This window comes from Triticum aestivum, chromosome 2B (assembly GCF_018294505.1).
Source record: "Triticum aestivum cultivar Chinese Spring chromosome 2B, IWGSC CS RefSeq v2.1, whole genome shotgun sequence".
Classification (NCBI taxonomy): domain Eukaryota; kingdom Viridiplantae; phylum Streptophyta; class Magnoliopsida; order Poales; family Poaceae; genus Triticum; species Triticum aestivum.
The window spans coordinates 99562772-99566243 of NC_057798.1; positions in this window are offsets into that span (position 1 = coordinate 99562772).

Genomic DNA, 3472 nt, shown 5'->3' on the forward strand with positions numbered 1-3472 from the left:
GCCACTCATAAGGAAGGCATCAATAAATAAAATTGTGCTCCAACTTCATCACAAAGCAGTTCACCATACGTGCATGCTACGGGAATCACAAACTTCAACACAAGCATTCTTTAAATTCATAATCACCCCAACTAGCATTACTTTGATATTATCACCTCCATATCTCAAAACAATTATCAAGCATCAAACTTATCTTAGTATTCAACATACTCAAAAGAAAGTTTCACATATCTTGAATACCAAGTGTATTAACATTAAGCAAATTACCATGCTATTAACGACTCTCAAAATAATCTAAGTGAAGCATGAGAGATCAATAGTTTCTTTAAAACAAATCCACCACTGTGCTCTAAAAGATCTAAGTGAAGCACTAGAGCAAAAATTATCACGCTCAAAAGATATAAGTGAAGCACTTATGAGCAAAACTATCAAGCTCAAAAGATATAAGTGAAGCATATAGAGTATTCTAGCAAATTACAATTTATGTATGGCTCTCTCAAAAGGTGTGTACAGCAAGGATGATTGTGGTAAACTAAAAAGCAAAGACGCAAATAATACAAGACGCTGCAAGCAAAACACATAACATGTGGTGAATAAAAATATATCTCCAAGTAAATTACCGATGGAAGTAGACGAAAGAGGGGATGCCTTTCGGGGCATCCCCAAGCTTTGACTTTTTGGTGTCCTTGTATTATCTTGGGGGTGCCATGGGCATCCCCAAGCTTAGTCTTTTGCCACTCCTTGTTCCATAATCCATCAAAAGAATTCACCCAAAACTTGAAAACTTCACAACACAAAACTCAATAGAAATCTCGTGAGCTCCGTTAGTGAAAGAAAAGAAAAGACTACTTTAAGGTACTGTAATGAACTCATTCTTTATTTATATTGGTGTTAAACCTACTGTATTCTAACTTCCTTATGGTTTATAAACTAGTTTATTAGCCATAGATGCATTGAAATAAGCAAACAACACACGAAAAACAGAATCTGTCAAAAACAGAACAGTCTGTAGCAATCTGTAACTAACGCAAACTTCTGGAACTCTAAAAATCCTACCAAAATAGGAAGTACTGGAAAATTTGTCTATTGATCAGCAGCAAAAATAATCAACGCAAAATCTTGTTTATGTGATTTATTGAATTTTTTCTCGTGAGCGCAAAGTTTCTGTTTTTCAGCAGAATCAAATCAACTATCATCGTAGGTTATCCTATAGGTTCTACTTGGCACAAACACTAATTAAAACATAAAACCACATATAACCAGAGGCTATATGGATTATTTATTCCTAAACAGAAGCAAAAACAAAACAAAAAATAAAATTGGGTTGCCTCCCAACAAGCGCTATCGTTTAATGCCCCTAGCTAGGCAGAAAAACAAGGATAGATCTAGGTTTTGCCATCTTTGGTAGGCAATCCATAAGTGGCTCTCATGATAGATTCATAAGGTAATTTTATTTTCTTTCTAGGGTAGTGTTCCATGCCCTTCTTTAAGGGAAATTGGAATCTAATATTCCCTTCCTTCATATCAATAATCGCACCAATCGTTCTAAGGAAAGGTCTACCAAGAATAATAGGACATGAAGGATTGCAATCTATATCAAGAACGATAAAATCTACGGGCACTTAATTCCTGTTTGCAACAATAAGAACATCATTAATTCTTCCCATAGGCTTTTTAATAGTGGAATCCGCAAGATGCAAGTTTAGAGAGCAATCTTCAAAGTCACGGAAATCTAGCAAATCACACAAAGTTTTGGGAATAGTGGAGACACTAGCACCCAAATCACACAAGGCATGAAACTCATAATTTTTAATTTTTATTTTAATAGTAGGTTCCCACTCATCATAGAGTTTTCTAGGGATGGAAACTTTCAACTCAAGTTTTTCTTCATAAGATTGCATCAAGGCATCAACAATGTGTTCGGTAAAGGCCTTATTTTGACTATAAGCATGAGGAGAATTTAGCACGGATTGCAACAAGGAAATACAATCAATTAGAGAGCAATTTTCATAATTAAATTCCTTGAGATCCAATAAAGTGGGTTTAGCAACATTTAGGTTTTTATTTCTTTCAATCCCACTTTCATCAATTTCATCATCAAGGTCTAAAAACTCCGAATTCTTAGAACGCCTTCTAGGTAAAGGAAGATCATATTCAGTTTCATCAAGATTCATATTGCAAAACAAAGATTTAATGGGGGACACATCAATAACTTTTAGATCTTCATCTTGATTTTCATAGGAATTCGGTTTAGAGGCCATCTTATTGACTAAGGTAGCTTGCATATCCAAAATTTCAGCGGTCAACTTTTCAAGATGAGCAATTTGGGATCTTATACCATCAAATTCTTTAGACATATCATCGAGCTCTTTATTCATATAGCTCATAAAACCTTTTTGTTGCTTAAGCTCGTTTCTAAAGAAATTATTATGCTCAAATTGCAGAACCATAAATTTCCTGGCATTGGTTTCGATCTCCTCCAACCTTTTAAGGTGAAGATCACCAATTCTAGGTAGAGCCATCGCGACAAACAAGCAATTCAACACACAAGCAAACAAAAAGGCAAACGAGAAAAAGGCGAAAGGGAAAGAGAGGAGGAGATTGGGAAAGAGAGGGCGAATAAAACGGCAAGGGTGAAGTGGGGGAGAGGAAAACGACAGGCAAATAATGTAATGCGAGAGATAGGGATTGTGATGGGTACTTGGTATGGTTGACTTTTGCGCAAATTCCCTCGCAACGGCGCTAGAAATTCTTCTTGCTACCTCTTGAGCACTGCGTTGGATTTCCCCGAAGAGGAGAGGATTATGCAGTAAAGTAGTGTAAGTATTTCCCTCAGTTTTTGAGAACCAAGGTATCAATCCAGTAGGAGATCATGCACGAGTCCCTCGTACCTGCACAAAACGATAGCTACTCGCAACCAACGCAATTAGGGGTTGTCAATCCCTTCACGGTCACTTGCGAGGGTGAGATCTGATAGAGATGATAAATAATATTTTTGGTATTTTTGATATAGAGATGCAAAGTGAAAAGTAAAAGGCAAAGTAAAAACAAAGCAAGTATTAAAGTAATGGAGATTGATATGATGAGAATAGACCAGGGGGGCATAGGTTTCACTAGTGGCTTCTCTCAAGAGCATAAGTATTCTACGGTGGGTGAACAAATTACTGTTGAGCAATTGATAGAATTGAGCATAGTTATGAGTATATCTAGGTACGATCATGTGTATAGGCATCACGCCCGAGACAAGTAAACCGAAATAATTCTTCATCTACTACTATTACTCCACTCATCGACCGCTATCCAGCATGCATCTAGAGTATTAAGTTAAAAACAGAGTAACGCCTTAAGCAAGATGACATGATGTAGAGGGATAACTTCATGCAATATGATAAAACCCCATCTTGTTATCCTCGATGGCAACAATGCAATACGTGCCTTGCTGCCCCTTCTGTCACTGGGTAAGGACACCGCA